Here is a 16,983-nt window from a genome sequence, read left to right on the forward strand (position 1 = left end):
AATAGAGCAGGGGGAGACAGCTCCCAGCTCAGAACTCCCCTGAGGGAGTGGAAGCGAGAGATGATAGGGAGACAGAGGGTCCTTGCCATGGGTGAGCAAAGCAGGACTCAGTGTACTGACCAACTGATAGACCCCAGGGGTCAGCAGCCCCTTCACCAGACAGTGTTCAGTATTCAGGTGGAGAGGGGAAGGATAGAGAGGGGGGATCATGGACCTGGAAGGGTACTATAGGGATTTAGTGACCCACTACAGTGGGTCTGACCTGCTGATTAATGTGACTGACCAGAGGGCATTGATGCTGGCAGCCTGTTTCCCAAATTATGGACAGGCATCCACAGCTCTGTAGATATGCCTTGCTACACTCATCACCCAAAAATCCTGCAGCCTTTTGTGACCCCGGTGCGGTTGCTACCCATGGTGGCAGGGAGATTCAAGTGCGTTGCTGCAGTGAGCCCTTGCCCTGTTGAACTTGACTATGTAAGGGGCAAGGGTTCCAACCATGCTGGAGGAATTAACCAGCCGGAGAGATTCAATTTCATCAGAGGGATTCAATTTCATACCTGCAACCTCTATTTTTTTCAGGCTCAGAAAGCCAGCTTATGTGGTGACCGTCCTTGAGCCTTCATCTTGAGGGGTGAGATGTGATGGTAGGATGTAGCTGGCCTTCCAAATAAAGGATTAGTGTGCCGGCTGCCTCTGTGAACCATGGGTAATCGGCCAAGAGACTTATCTCGGGTCCAGTAGGATAAAACAATGTATTTGTATTTATCTCTGTTCCCATGTTACGGTCCCCTGCAGGGTAATATCCTAGGGATGCCTAGTGGGGGTGTGATTTCCCATAGGGAGTTAGCTACTGAAAGGGATTTTGGAAGAAGGGGTCAAGGGCCCATGTTAGGGAAACCAGATGTTTAGTCCTATTTATATTTGGGCAGCAATCCACTGCCCAAAATATATTAACAGTATTTTCTGCGTTTTTCCCATTCCGGGCATACATTTAACCAGGGATGTTGGGTGCATTGAGGGGGAGGGGGGGGGTTTGTGGGGAAAGTGTTGTCAGAATGTGCATACAGGGTCAGGGACCAAAGTTACCGGTTCTCTGGTAAATGTATCCAACAATCAGGCATGATTTGCGAATACATGTGTGCACATTGGCCCCATCAATATCTCCCCTTAAAAACATAACCGTGACTCACCACTAGGGTACCCTGCTTAAGCACAGCCCAGGAAGGACAGTGAGCCATGGTGAAATGTGTTCTAGTATACATAGAAAAGGGGGTCACTAGTTTAAGGGGTATCCCAGGTAACGGCATGGCTCCCCGCAAACAATGTAGGCTTTGTTGGTACCCATCTGTACATAAGGATGGGTGAGCTATTGAAGTCCCATGTAAAGTATAGCAAAAACCTGATCTATTTAGGGGCTTTTGGTGTTCCCTGTGTTGTAGAGACATGAGATTTTGGTATTGTACGTTTTAGGTGAGATATTTTGGCAAAAATGTATTTGTTTTGTTTGCAAGAGTTTGGGGGCCAAATAACTGGTAGTCCCATGATTCTCCCCAGCATGCATGCACTATTTGAGGGTATGATGGGTGAATTACATTGGGGCTGCACAGGGGTAGAGGGGGTGAAGGGCAAGGGTAGGGGGGTGAAGGGCAAGGGTAGGGGGGGTGAAGGGCACAGGTAGGGGGGATAAAGGGCAGGGGTAGGGGTGAAGGGCAGGGGTAGGGGGGGTGAAGGGCAGGGGTAGGGGGGGTGGGGAAGGGCAGGGGTAGGGCATGAAAGTGAGGCACAAATTGTTGGCAGGAGTAAAATGTCCACACACACACACACACACACAGAGATCCGAGGAGGCTGCTTGGCCCCCCCAGCGTGCGGGGAGTTAAGGTAGCGCCTGGGAGTTAAGGTAGCGCCGGGGAGTTAAGGTAGCGCCGGGGAGGTAAGGGAGCGTTGGCGGCTGGGGTAGGAGGGCCGTGCCGCGCTTACCCTCCGTGTTTCCGGGAGCTTGTTGAGAGCGAGGGGGGAGGAACCTGCAGTTGGTGGCAGGGGCAGGAGGGCCTCGCTTCCCCTCCATCCGGGAGCCGGTGCAGGGCGGCGCACGTGATGGGGGGGGGACAGAGGGGTGTGTGTGTGTGTGAGGGTGTGTGTGTGTATGTGTGTGTGTGTGTGTCCCCTTTGGCCCGTCACTCCGCCTCAGGCCAATGAGAGGTGTGCGGGGGCGGGCGGCCCAAGGGAGCAATCTCATTGGCCTGGCCCAAGGTCCAATGGAATTGCAGCTAGGGACACAGGGAGGGACACAGGGAGACACATAGAGACATAGCCACATAGGACGCTTTCAGAAATATATAGTAGATGGTTTAAAGTGCATTATACTACTGTATATGAATAAATATCTATGCAGTTAGCCTGAGCATTTACATAGGAGCTAGGATGTCTGCAGAAATCTGAACTCAAAGGAGAACCAGGATGTACAGATGTGTTGGGCCATTTGGTAGCATGGAGGGGCAGAGGAACAAGCCCAAAAGCCATCTTTGTTCTCTTAGACATTTTGAAGCCTGCCCAGCAGTTGGCCATGTGGGTGCTGGGGGGAAGGTATGCCCCTTACTCTGACCATCATCAGCAAGATGAGCCCCGCTCTGATTTGCTGGTGGGAAAAGTTCCCATGCTCTGAGTGGTGGACCCTCCCTGCCCATGTTAAACATAGGACACAGGTCTGTGAAAATGGCTGGCCAAATCAGAGCACTCTCTCTCAGTCTTCAGACACAGGTAATTTTGGAACTTGGTCCAGTGAAGCGCCGGTAGGGGTTCCCTGGTGTTTTGCTTGCAATAGCAAAGCACTAGGCATTGAGGTGGTAGGGAATCCTAAGCCTAGCTGAGGACCAGTTCTGAGGAATAATGTTGCTTGTTCCAGGCTTATTTCAGTGACGTGGAGTGAACAGGGTAAGAATTTTGCTGAAGCATGCACCCTGCAACTAGGAAAGTCTAGTTTTCAACCCCCAGAACCCAGTAAGTGTGTATATTCCATCTGTATTTTGTATTTCATTGTGTGTACGCAGGTTTACCCGAATAAACCTCATTTTATTCCACCATCTTTTTTTGCCTAGTAAATGATCCCCAAAATATAAATGTGTTTAAAGTCCTGGTATCCCGTGACAGACAAACACACTAAAAAGAATACATAGAAAAAATGTCCAAGCGCATCAATAATAGTGTGTGATATAAATTGTGATTATTTGATCATAAAAAAAATACAATAAAAATATATACCGTGTAAAACAATAATTAACGAATACTATTTGACATAAATGTGAGTTATCAACCATATGACCGATATAAATGAATTAACACCACAGTGCAAAAAATTGTGAAAAAACTTCTCTGTTAGTAGAGGGTCTGCAGCTACACTGGAAAAGCTGAGGTCAGGATAACGCCAGCTAAATGAATAAAAAAAAGAAGAGATGAAGTGGCCTTCCCTGAAGAAGTGGCCTTTTGTCACGAAACATGATGGAGTTTGAATTGTGATCTGATAAGATTTTTTGGTTCTACTTAGCTCAGTTGAGCTCTTCTGGACTTTTAATCAATACTGAATGCTTCAGTTCTAATGCTGTCAGACCGCGCTGTTATGCCCCTGTAGAGACTGTGCTGTCTCCCTTCCGTGTTCTGAGCTGGGATTGGCTGTGAAGCTGATTATGTCATTGTGTGGTGCAGCCTAAACACACACACACACACAAACACACACACACACACACACACACACACACACACACACACACACACACACACACACACACACACACACACACACACACACACACACACACACCACAAAAAGAAAAAAGGTACTTTGTCCCCACTGTGTTTTCAAAATATAGAGAATTCCTTTTTTTTCCTGTTTCTTTCTGTTCATTTTAACAGTCCTATTCATTTGTCTTTGTTATTTAGAGTTTTTGCAGACACGTTTTTCAGTCAGTTTTCCATGTGTGTTATTTTAGTTTGCATTATATGTTTTTTGTATTGATTTTTGATAATCTAATTGATTAAAAGTGTTATATTATTTTTGAAATGTCTGAATGCTTTTTGTGAGGGTTCTGTTTTCTTTTTGTGATTTTCTTACATTATTTATCCCTCTAGCACCGTAAGTAGAGGTCTGTTATTATTAATAGGGACTTTCTGGTTTTGTTGACATCAGTTATTTTCAATGGTTGCTCTGATTGCGGTATTCTATTATGTGTTTTGTTGATATATATGTAACGTTTTTTCTGGACCCTCCTTGACCCACCCAATCTCAGATTGGCCTCTGTGGTCTAACCAGTCCCCCATTACATGGATGTGTCTGGTGGTGCACCTGATGGCTACAGGACTCCTGAGTCTCCCGCATGATGTTGGTATGGGGATATCAGCAAGACAGGCGCTGAGGTAGTGTGCTTTGAGTCCTACCTACATTCAGTGCAGTGCCTCCACCTCATCAGGATCTCTGCGTCCGCAGGGAGATGGATCTGATGAGGAACTCCTTCTTGATGCCTTCCTCTGCTGAGTAACTCTACACTAACACATGAGGGTTTTGGTGAATAAGGGCATCTTTATTTGCATGTTCCAGCAAACTGCCCCTAGCAGCGGTCAGCTTAGCCACTCATTCTTGCACTGCACATCCCTTTAGAAGGTCTTCCCTCCTAATGGTGTTGGGTCACCTCTCCCCTAAGGGAGATCCCCACCTGTGTCAGGTCCCTGAACACAGTGTAGATACTCTCTATATATATCTGACAGCCTTGACTGCTGCAGACCTCCAGAACTCAAACATGCTCTGATTAACCTTGAACTCCTAGTTGACACACACTTTGAACTCCTAACTTTGGGCAGTGCTGTGTCTTATATAACTTAGGGAATAGCCACACCTATTGTGTCACTAACAGTTGACACAGAGTATGTTACCACCCCCCTGGTGTACATATGACACCTCACCAGGGTGTGAGGGCAAACCTCCATGATTGATGCTGGCAATCCTGTATACTTACCAGGTTTACTGCCAGCATGAGAGAGAACGGTATACCATTTTTAAACATGGCTATATATATATATATATATATATATATATATAATGTCATATATAAGACATGTGAATGTGCTCACAAGTGATCTTTTTAATTGCTATATGCAATAGAGCATAGTATAGAATAGTAGAGGTTTATTGTCGCCTTTTTCACCCACCATAACTTAAAATGTATATAATTGATAGAGACATATATATAGCATATAGCAATTAAAAAGATCACTTGTGAGCACATTCACATGTCTTAGACAGGTCTGCAACCCTAACTTTCACCATTATCACCTAGCATACAGTGCTTCCAAGGCAACAAGAGATTCTGGGAAATTACATGCAAATAAGCACACTGTGTCACATTTTGCCTGAAATCCATTTTTACCTGGAATCATAAGCTAATGTTCGCTGTTAACACAGCTTTTAAGTACAGCATGGGAATCAGATGCAAAGCCAGAGAAACCACTCACAGACATGTTTTAACCTTAATGGGTCTCATCAGTGTGAGGTTTGCTGTACTGGCTTTGCAATTTTTTGCAAAATTTTGCCCATCTTAAATGTGTGCCTTACACTATGTACCAATGCAGCTACTTTTATCTATCAGCTGCCACATAGCATGTACTGGTGCCCAGCGTGCCAAGAGTTGATCGTCCGTGGCACAGTGCTTGGCATGGCAGTAATGACCAATAAGGATTAACCCAGCAGGTGTCCCTTGTATCCCTCTTTGTGAATCCGTGCCGGGATGCATCAGTCTGTTAGAGACACGCATTGAGAGAAGATAGAATCAGTCACTCTCCCTTCTTGCTTCTAACAGACGATCGAGCAGCATTTATTTTATTTTAATAACACAGTATTGAAACAGGGGGTCTCTGGAGCTTAACCGCATTATTTTCAGTCCCAGAAAACCCCTGCTTCCCGAGTTAAAGGGTGGTGGCAACTCCACCATGTTTAAATGTCCTATGTTATAGCCCATGTAACCTGGGCAATTAAACAATGCAGGGAGATTCTAGCACCCCATACCGGGGCCTTTAACTTGGGTAGCAGGGGGCTGCAAATTAATGTGGTTTATCTCCGGAGACCAACTGCTTCAATACTGTGTTATTAAAATAAAATAAAAGCAGCTCAATTGCCTGTTAGAGGTTTGCAGGGAGAGTGACTGATTCTGTGTACTCTCGATGTGCGTCTCTATCAGACTGATGCAGCCCGGTAGGATTCACACAGCGGGAGTCCAATTCAGAAGCCTGAGCACCCACTGTGTTAATCCTGATCGGCCATTAATCTCCTTACTGGCACTTTGCGAGCACAAGGGATTAGAAACGTGCCCATAGCGGAATTTGTGAGGGCAGTGTGACCAAATATGTGGTTACATCGGTAGCCTCATTTTCACTTTAGGGGTAATGAGGACATAATATATAAATTGTTAGGTGTTTAAAGTTTGTGATTGTTGGGGTGGGTGATGGGGACAGGTTAGTCTCCCTGGGGGAAGAGAGGTAGTGGTTTACCCCTTGTTTACCATAGCGGCATCAAAGCCGTACTAGCATCTTTAGCACAGTATGTAATCATACTGTACTATTAATGTGATATTAACTTAGATTAAATCACATTAAATAGAATAAGAGAGCATAGGGAAGCTGGGTCTTAGTGTGTTTTTTTGTATTGCTGTGTATGAATTTTGTTTTTGTGTTGTCTGTGAAAACGGCAATACAAATACTATCATAGAGCGCATAAAAAGTTTTAGCACTGATTCCCTTTTTACAGAAATAGATGTGGTGGTTTGTTCTTGATAATTTAGGTATTACAGGATTTTAAAATATGTCCCTGAGGAAGCTCCTTTGCTGGAGGGAAACGCGCGTTGGACGCGCCATGTTGTCAGTCTCCTACTTGGAGCTGCTTTTATGTAGTACTTTGTAGTCTCCTGGCTTTATCTATGTAGATCTGAATTGGGTATTTCACTAACACTCAGTGCGCAAGCATTCCTGCTCTTTATATGATATGACTATTTGGAGTGTGCTGTAGAATGATTCAATGATCAATATGCTGTGAACATTTGTTTCACTATGCTGTGAATCATTTACCCTCCATCACTATACTATCAGTAGCACTTCTATATATATTGGATGGTAATACATTTATAACTAACATCCTGAAGTGCTCTGTGGTTTACAAGTCTAAGCAGGACTGCTGTATTTTCACGACACATCTTAGTCACTGAGTTTGCAAGTTTATTTATTTACAACTACAAGTGTACCTGATCTCATAGGTGCCCCAGAGGGGTTCATACCCTGACTAAGTAGCGTTCTGTGTCCTAAAGTCTCTAATACGAATTGTTGTTTGAGACCATTCCAACACACATTCACTGACACAGACGCTAGGTACTGTCAATTTAATTTATTTTTAATGCACAATACACGACGTTTTGGTAACATATGTTTTATGAAAATATATTAAAAGTTAAATTTTAAATTAAGTATGAGTGCAGTATAGTGAATTCTTTTAGGAGACACATCCATTTTGTGTTTTCCTTCCCCCCCTTTTTCTATTTCATACAGCCTCCTTAATGCAAAACCACGTCACTGAAAAATTACAGAACCAAACGTGAACTGAAAAACTATGGATGCTGTGTATGACCTTTACCAGGTAATTCTATATTGTCCCAATGGGCTGTTCGGACAATTTTTGTAAAAAAATCCCCATTGATTTCAATGTTTGTTTGTTTTTACCCAAAATCAGTATGAATGGCCACTTTGGACAATACAGAATATGATCCATAGTGTTTGCTACTATAGTGTGTGTTGCTGTGCATCTAAATGCATACCTATAGTTTTAAAAGTTTGCACAGTTCTTTGATTATTTTGGTGCTGTTTTTGGGGTAGTGCAAGTTATGAGCAAACAGCAACCTTTAGACCAAAACATACTTATATCTTTAAAATATTTGGCCATTTCTACAGCAGCTCACAATTCTGCAAACATTGCCTTAAAGCAAGCTGACAATCTCCTTGCTGGTGAACTAATCCTTAATGGTAATGAGGAAAAGGATCTGAATTACTGTAGGATATAAATCTTTGTCTCCACATTGCTTCAACAGTAGGTTGAACAAGAGGAAAAATAGTTTTAAAGACGTCAGGAATATGTAGTTACAGCTAGAAATAGGCTTGTTTAATATGGTGATCGTAATAAGAAATGTCATTAATTAGATGACATGCATACCTTATGTAACAGAGATTTCCCGCACCCCCAATTGCAGATAGAGTGCATGTGAGGGGGAACCTATATGTTACCAGGTTTGGTGCAATATACCTGTTAGGCTCACAGGAGGCCTGAGCCTCTGTCAGTGAGAGCCTGGGGTGAATCCTCTGGAACGATCTTACTTACAGCGCCTACCCCTGTGTAGGATTCTCAGAGTGTAGAATGTTCCCTACACAGGACCCACATATAGTAACCACATACACAGGAGTAGAAGTATAACAGTTTACTATATGAAGAATAGAACATAACACAATACACATCAGCATACTGTACACAACAATATATATATAGGCCACCTTCTGCCTTTAGCTGGTGGCTATAACATTGCCCCTAACTGGACTATACCCTTACACCCCCGTCCCAACCCCGTGTCCAAAGAGTCCAAGCCCACCCAAGTGTGTGAACAGGCCTATCACATGTGAGGAGCGAGGTAAAGTTGGTGCACGTGTGGAGTGGTATAAATACCTGCCCAGGTGCCCCGGCACCTGGGTGTCTTCGCAAAGGGTCTACCAGATCCGCTTGGTCCAGCGCTGATCAGTACCTCCACGTGGGATGGGGTCCAGCCAGACGTCCCACCGTAAGGACAGTCTATGGATCATCTACACAGCATACAGGAACATGCAGCAAACACTATCACTGGGTTCCTGCACTAAGGAACTGCAGCTGGGCCGCGCTCTCCTTCCTTGCACTAAGGAACTGCAGCAGACACTATCACTAGGTCCCTGCCTAGCACATAGCTGAAGGGGCACAGGGTCCTTACCTAAGGGCCTGTCCCTATGAACAACCACCCTCACTAGTGGGGAGTCAGGGCCTCAACTCTAGCCCGGGGTACTTATGGCCTAGGGCAGAAGCTCGCAGCTCTCTGCCCCCTTCCTTCCCCCACTGTCTCCTCAGTCTGACTGCCTCTTGTGCTTCACTGTCTGCTCCCTCACTCAGTACACAACAATGTATCCACATGCAGCTTGAGAATCTGTAAACCTTAGTTGCTATCTGGCTGCATGTGATCTGGATGAAAGGGCAGTCTCCAGAGGCTGCTGGGAGATGTAGTCCACTCAGGACCTCTTTGTCATTGGGGCCGCGTGCGATCTGTACTGAGCATGAGCGATCGTGAAATGATCGCCGCTACTCTTAACTGCACAGAGGTGACCTTGGGGAGTCCCTGCACTAAGGTTAATGGCCGACGCAATCCTAAGTATGCACCGCGCATGTGCAAATGCACGCAATATGGCAGCGCCCTGTCACTGAGGTCGCCGGAAGCCCCCGGCGACGCGAGTGCCCCTGCAACTGCCTGACATACCGCGGGGGTCCCCGCTACTCCGCGCAGGTGAGGAGGGCCAGGGAGGACCCTGCTACACTTAGTTGGTAAGATATATGTGGAAAAATATAAAGAACTCATATTTAGTATGATGTGAAGTTGCACCATTCCTTCCCATCCTTGAGAGATCAGATTCATTCAAATGAACGGACCTAAAATAGTCACCAACGTGGCTCCTCAGTATATTGAATAGGGTCTACCAGTTCATAAAGATACCAGCATAACTGAGAATGTATTTAATGTGATTTTGCATCATCTACTCTAGACTATTTCTAAGAAATGGATAAATGCATTGAAACTCTTGCATTGGGGTTATGTGTGTCAATTAGTTTTATCCATTTATGAGAACGTTTAGTTTGATTAGATGAAAGAAGATTGAAGCTAACTTGCTGATTAAGTTGTATATCTTCCTCACTAGGTCAAAAAAGGAATCAAAGTTGAGAAGAACATAGTTAACAGCTGCAGAAATCAGAAAGGTCACAGTGTTTAAACAAAAATGGGATAATTAAAGCAAGAAAACAGACATGATGGAAGAGGAGGAGGAGAATGGAAATGACACTGACATTCTTTGATAAACCTGCTGTACAGATGGAGCAGGCATTATTACCACTATTAACACAAGTTAATGCACAAAATAAAAAGAAAAGTTTAAATGTCCTGGTCACGAGACGCAGGAGAATTAAACCTACAGAGAGATACCGCGCCAGTATCTTGAGAAGCAGAGGGTCCCCAGGGATTAAATTATTGGGTTCAGCTCCGGAGACCCCTGCTTCAATATTATGTAATTAAAATAAAATAATGTTATAACAATGCAAAACACTACAAATCACAATAAAATAAACAAAAATACTATTTTAATACTATATTAATACAGCTGTTGATTTTTACTGGGGTTATCTATGCCCTCAATGAGCACACAGATAACAACAATGGCAATGAATGGGCACCCTACTGCCCAGTCACTCTAACCTCAACAGCTCAACTCACTGGCAGAAAAGATAGACCTTGATATATTGAAAAGGGCTTCTGTGTATATAAATATGTAATGTCTGCTATCATCAAATAGATATAAGCAGTGCTCGACAAACCCGGTCGCCAACTCGCCAGCTGCGATCGGATATTGGCTCGTGGCCAGTAGCTGTTCCCCTGCTCTGCAAAAACAAAATCCCCTGCTCGAAAAAAAAAAACAAAAAAAAACCCTCTGGCTGTGACGCGGCTTGGAGTTGCCAGGACTTCAAACCGCCCTTCCTTCTCTGCACGGGTAAGTAATGGGGAGGTTGGGGGTGCGCGCGCGCGCATCTGCTACTCCTCCTCCTATATATCCTCCTGTATAATTGTGTCACCTCCTGCTTACAAGACCTGCACTGATCCGGTCATGGAGAGGATTGTGGACAGATGCTTGAGGTGGGGGGGAATTTAATGCACTGTAATAAATATTTATATATACTGTACTGTTCTGGTGTTTCTCCCCCCTTCCTCCGGTACTCCCGCTGCCCGCACGGCTCGGGTGCTTCACCCCCCTCCCTCCGGTGCTCCCGCTGCCCGCACAGCTCAGGTGCTTCACCCCCCTCCCTCCGGTGCTGCCCGCGTGGGTCGGGTTTTTCACCCCCCCTCCCTCCGGTGCTCCCGCTGCCCACGCGGCTCGGGTGTCACTCCCCCCTCCCTCCGGTGCTCCCGCTGCCCGCGCGGCTCAGGTGCTTCACCCCCCTCCCTCCGGTGCTCCCGCTGCCCGCGCGGCTCAGGTGCTTCACCCCCCTCCCTCCGGTGCTGCCCGCGTGGGTCGGGTTTTTCACCCCCCCTCCCTCCGGTGCTGCCCGCGTGGGTCGGGTTTTTCACCCCCCTCCCTCCGTTGCTCCCGCTGCCCGCGAGGCTCGGGTTTCTCTCCCCCCCTCCCTCCGGTGCTCCCGCTGCCCACGCGGCTCGGGTGTCACTCCCCCCTCCCTCCTGTGCTCCCGCTGCCCGCGCAGCTCGGGTGCTTCACCCCCCTCCCTCCGGTGCTCCTGCTGCCCGCGTGGGTTGGGTGTTTCACCCCCCTCCCTCCGGTGCTCCCACTGCCTGCGTGGCTCGGGTGTCTCTCCCCCCCTCCCTCCGGTGACCGCGCGGCTCGTGTCTCTCCCCCTCCCTCCGGTGCCTGCGCGGCTCGTGTGTCTCTCCCCCTCCCTCCGGTGCACGCGCGGCTCGTGTGTCTCTCCCCCCCATCCCTCCGGTGACCGCGCGGCTCGTGTGTCTCTCCCCCCTCCCTCCGGTGCTCCAGCTGCCCACGCGGGGCGGGAGGTATTTTTTTGTGTGTGTGTGTGTGTGTGTGTGTGTGTGTGTGTGTGTGTGTGTGTGTGTGTGTGTGTGTGTGTGGTATGGAGAGAGAGAGAGGTATGGGAGAGAGAGAGAGGGTATGGAGAGAGAGAGGGTATGGGAGAGAGAGGGGTATGGGAGAGAGAGAGAGGAGGTATGGGACAGAGAGAGAGAGAGGGTATGGGACAGAGAGAGAGAGAGGGTATGGGACAGAGAGAGAGAGGGGTATGGGAGAGAGAGAGGGGTATGGAGAGAGAGAGAGAGAGAGAGAGAGAGGGTATGGGAGAGAGAGAGAGAGAGAGGGGTATGGGAGAGAGAGAGAGAGGGGGTATGGTAGAGAGAGAAAGAGAGAGGGGGTATGGTAGAGAGAGAGAGAGAGGGGTATGGGAGAAAGAGAGAGGGGTATACGAGAGAGAGGGAGGGGTATACGAGAGAGAGGGAGAGAGTGTATGGGAATGAGAGAGTGTGTGTATGGGTATGAGAGAGTGTGTGTATGGGTATGAGAGAGTGTGTATATGTGTGTGTGTGTATGAGAGAGAGAGAACGTGTAGGACACCAGAGGTACCCAGTCACCCCCCACCCAGTCAGTCAGTCATCCCCCCCACCCAGTCAGTCAAAAGTCAGTCCCCCCCCCCACCCAGTCAGTCAAAAGTCAGTCACCCCCCCACCCAATCAGTCAAAAGTCAGTCATAGTCTGTCATCCCACCCCCTGCCCAGTCACCCCACCCAGTCAGACAGTCAGTAATCCCCACCAAGTCAGACATCCCATCACCCCACCCCCCCAATCACCCCACCCCCACAATCACCCCACCCCCCAATCACCCCACCCCCCCATCACCCCACCCCCCAATCACCCCACCCCCCAATCAATCACCCCACCCAGTCACCCCACACCCCCAATCACCCCACCCAGTCACCCCACACCCCCAATCACCCCACCCAGTCACCCCATCCCCCCATAGTCACCCTCTCTCTGTCTCTCACCCTCCGTCTCTCTCACACTCTCTCCGTCTCTCTCACACTCTCTCTCCGTCTCTCTCTCCATCTCTCTCCGTCTCTCTCACCCTCTCTCTTCGTCTCTCTCACCCTCTCTCTTCGTCTCTCTCACCTTCTCTCTCCGTCTCTCTCACCCTCTCTCTCTGTCTCTCTCACCCTCTCTCTCTGTCTCTCTCACCCTCTCACTCCGTCTCTCTCACCCTCTCTCTCCGTCTCTCTCACCCTCTCTCTCCATCTCTCTCACCCTCTCTCTCCGTCTCTCTGTCTCACAATCTGGATCTGGATATCTTATTTACCCTGTATATCTTAACTGCCCTACACTACACCGAAATAACCTATTCTGCTTTCTTCCAGATCTGACTCAAGCTTCACACGGGAGACATCGGAACCCCCCCCTAACCCAGAAGACAGGTAGGGAACACATCCCCTCCAATGTATAACATTGCGGGAATGAGGGTACCTAGACATTGACGGACTGCAGATCAGGTAAGATCCCAGGCGGGATTGCTGCTTTAAATATTGTGAAGTGGGGACGTCCAGACACTGGTTAAGGGGTTCAGGAAACTAGTCATTCACATCTGGCTTTTTTTCTAGATTTGACATTTATACACAAGGACTAATTGTAGTATAATGTAATACAATAACTAAACTTATGTCAAAAACGAATGTTCTTACTAGGAATTTATTCAATTTATTTCATTTATGGTTTTTTTAAATGCGGGGCTGGGGGCGGGATTAGAGGCGGGGTTGGGGGCGGGACTAGGTGGCGAGTAGATTTTTTGGTTCGGCGAGTAGATTTGTGGGTGATTTGTCAAGCACTGGATATAAGGATTACATGCTTCCTCTCCCCCCCTTTTTCTGTCCCCTCATCACCACCCCCCCCCGCCCTCCCCCCACCCTCATCCACCCCCAAAACCCTCCTTCCCCCACACCTCCTCCCTCTCCCCTCTTCTCCCCCTCCTACCCCCAAGAAAGGTTGACAGTTTCAGCATTAACATCATGGGGATCTGTTCTTTTCGCTGTTCATTGAAATGCTAGCTATGTGTATAATCATGTAAGGTATATTATCTTCAAACAGACACATGGTTTCAAGTTACACTAAATGCTTCGGTTAATGCATATCCTCCCCTTTTTTCCCCTCCCATTCCAACTTCCCCATCCCCCTCCCCTCCCCCTCCCTCCCTTTCAGGGGTTAATGTGTCTAGACACTACTCACATTATGTTCGTCTCCAGTGCTCATTTTTGGACATACTGCCTAGACCTATGTAATATATGCCATTTTCAGATAAGCACAAAGTCTTATCCTCTACCTATGGAGGCTTCTTCCCCCCCTCCCTCCCCATACAACATCCCCCCCCCTCCTCCTTCCTCCCCATCCCCCCTCTTCCCTTGTGAAAAACTAAGTACACCCTTACTGCTTCCATAGGAATTAAGATGCTAATTAGCAGACAGGTGCTGCTAGTCAAATGCCCTTGATTAATTGATCATCAGCAAGTGTGACCACCTCTATAAAAGCTGAAGTTTTAGCAGTTTTCTGGTCTGGAGCATTGAGGTGTGTGTTAACACAATACCAAGGAGGAAAGACATCAGCAATGATATTAGAGAAGCAATTGTTGCTGCCCATCAATCTGGGAAGGGTTATAAGGCCATTTCCAAATGATTTAAAGTACATCATTTTACAGTGAGAAAGATTATTCAAAAGTGGAAAACATTCAAGACAGATGCCAGTCTTCCCAGGAGTAGACGTCCCAGCATATTCACCCCAAGGTCAGACCGTGCAATGCTCAGAGAAATTGCAAAAAAAACAAGAGTTACATCTCAGACTCTACAGGCCTCAGTTAGCATGTTAAATGTTAAAGTTCATGACAGTACAATTAGAAAAAGACTAAACAAGTATGGTTTGTTTGGAAGGGTTGCCAGGAGAAAGCCTCTTCTCTCTAAAAAGAACATGGCAGCACGGCTTAGGTTTGCAAAGTTGCATCTGAACAAACCACAAGACTTCTGGAACAATGTCCTTTGGGCAGATGAGATCAAAGTGGAGATGTTTGGCCATAATGCACAGCATATAAGCACAAACACCTCATACCATCTGTCAAGCACAGTGGTGGAGGGGTAATGATTTGGGCTTGTTTTGCAGCCACAGGATCTGGGAACCTTGTAGTCATTGAGTTGACCATGAACTCCTCTGTATAACAAAGTATTCTAGAGTCAAATGTGAGGCCATCTGTCCGACAGCTAAAGCTTGGCCGAAATTGGGTTATGATCCCAAGCACACCAGCAAATCTACAACAGAATGGCTGAAAAAGAAAAGAATCAAGGTGTTGCAATGACCCAGTCAAAGTCCAGACCTCAACCCGATTGAAATGCTGTGGAGGGACTTTAAGAGAGCTGTGTATAAACAAATGCCCACAAACCTCAATGAACTGAAGCAACGTTGTAAAGAAGAGTGGACCAAAATTCCTCCACAAAGATATGAGAGACGGATAAAGTCATATAGAAAACAATTGATGCAAAAACAGAGAAGGTAGCGCTAACTATATATAATAATATACCCTAATAGGAGGAATAACCTCACATAGGGGGCTGCCTAAATACTAAAACTGACCCCCTGGTCAGATCAAAAAACAGAAAAGGAATATAGTATTAAAATGGCGCCAACGTGAAAAGGATATATTCACCAACAAGGAGAAACCGATATGGATTCCAGACAGTAGAGTTGTGCTTAAAGAAAATACAAAAAAACACAAAACATAGTGTAATACTGCAGATACAGAACAACATACAATGTAACACAAATATTCAAGAAATATATATCAGCTGAGATCAGGGGTGATGGGATAGGAAAACATTTAATAAAATGGATTTAAAACACTGGACATAAAAACATATACAAATAATATAAACACAATAAGAATAAAACTATTGATTGGACAATAAGTATGGGACAGAAAATCAGCTACACCAGGTGGAATGCCCACTCACCGGACGAAGAATATAAACAGGCGGTGGATAAATCTGAGAGTATCCCCTCTCTTTCAGGTCACACAGCTACTGCACCGAGATCTGCAACGGGAAGGTAGCTGCACACATCAGACCGCGTACGTTCGCCTTCTCCTGGCACTTGTTCCTCCTCGTAGCTGATGGTAATTGGAACGCAGCAGAACGCAGCAGACCAGCAAGGATCACACAGCCATTGCACCGGGTAGAGGCCAAGATGGCGGCTGCACACGCTGTGCTGCGCGTGCTCACTTCCCCTTAGCTCTCCTCCCTCCTCACGGCTGGTGACAAGTACACCGCAACAGATTCGCGTAGTTCCTGAGTGCAAGCCGATGGACAGCTGATTCGTCACGGCACTGGGGTAACTTAGGTGTAGCTTCTATGTCCCAACAAATTAACCCTACGCGTTTCGAGAGCGAGCTGCTCTCTTCCTCAGAGAACCCCTGAGGAAGAGAGCAGCTCGCTCTCGAAACGCGTAGGGTTAATTTGTTGGGACATAGAAGCTACACCTAAGTTACCCCAGTGCCGTGACGAATCAGCTGTCCATCGGCTTGCACTCAGGAACTACGCGAATCTGTTGCGGTGTACTTGTCACCAGCCGTGAGGAGGGAGGAGAGCTAAGGGGAAGTGAGCACGCGCAGCACAGCGTGTGCAGCCGCCATCTTGGCCTCTACCCGGTGCAATGGCTGTGTGATCCTTGCTGGTCTGCTGCGTTCTGCTGCATTCCAATTACCATCAGCTACGAGGAGGAACAAGTGCCAGGAGAAGGCGAACGTACGCGGTCTGATGTGTGCAGCTACCTTCCCGTTGCAGATCTCGGTGCAGTAGCTGTGTGACCTGAAAGAGAGGGGATACTCTCAGATTTATCCACCGCCTGTTTATATTCTTCGTCCGGTGAGTGGGCATTCCACCTGGTGTAGCTGATTTTCTGTCCCATACTTATTGTCCAATCAATAGTTTTATTCTTATTGTGTTTATATTATTTGTATATGTTTTTATGTCCAGTGTTTTAAATCCATTTTATTAAATGTTTTCCTATCCCATCACCCCTGATCTCAGCTGATATATATTTCTTGAATATTTGTGTTACATTGTATGTTGTTCTGTA

The sequence above is a fragment of the Ascaphus truei genome, chromosome 4 (genome assembly GCF_040206685.1).
Source record: "Ascaphus truei isolate aAscTru1 chromosome 4, aAscTru1.hap1, whole genome shotgun sequence".
In the NCBI taxonomy this organism is placed as follows: domain Eukaryota; kingdom Metazoa; phylum Chordata; class Amphibia; order Anura; family Ascaphidae; genus Ascaphus; species Ascaphus truei.